We start from the raw sequence: 699 nt of genomic DNA, 5'->3' as shown, positions 1-699 counted from the left end.
GCTTAATTTATTGGCATAAAGCTGTTGATAAAAGTTTCTAATAATACTTCCAATTTCATTGGTGTTGGTTGTGACCTCTCCTTTTTCATTCATAATTTTATTAATTTGCGTCCTTTCTCTATTTCTTTGGAAAGTCTTGCCAGTGGTCTGTCAATGTTATTAATTCTCTCAAAGAACCAGCTTCTAGTTCTGTTGATCTGCTCTACTGTACTCCTGGTTTCTAATTCGTTGATTTCTGCTCTAACCTTGGTCAACTACTTCCTCGTGCGTGGATTAGGCCTGTCCCTCTGTTGCTGTTCCAGCTTCTTGAGGTGAGAATATAGAAACTGCATTTTAGATTTTTCTATTCTTTTGAGTGAGGCTTGGATGGCTATGTATTTCCCCCTTAGGACTGCCTTTGCAGTATCCCATAGGTTTTGGACTATTTCGTTTTCATTCTCATTGGTCTCCATAAATTGTTTAAATTGATTTTTGATTTCCTGGTTTTTCGAATCATTCCTGAGCAGGATGGTTCTTAGTCTCCAAGTGTTTGAGTTTCTTCCAAATTTTTCCTTGTGGTTGAGTTGTGCTTTCAAAGCGTTGTGGTCTGAGAATATGCAGAGAAAAATTTCAGTCTTTTGGTATCGGTTGAGCCCTGTTTTGTGTCCCAGAACATGGTCTATTCTTGAGAATGTTCCATGGGCATTAGAATAGAATGCG

Source organism: Ailuropoda melanoleuca, chromosome 10, assembly GCF_002007445.2.
Source record: "Ailuropoda melanoleuca isolate Jingjing chromosome 10, ASM200744v2, whole genome shotgun sequence".
Lineage (NCBI taxonomy): Eukaryota > Metazoa > Chordata > Mammalia > Carnivora > Ursidae > Ailuropoda > Ailuropoda melanoleuca.
The sequence above is the reverse complement of the archived record's forward strand: the minus strand, read 5'-3'. Positions refer to the sequence as shown.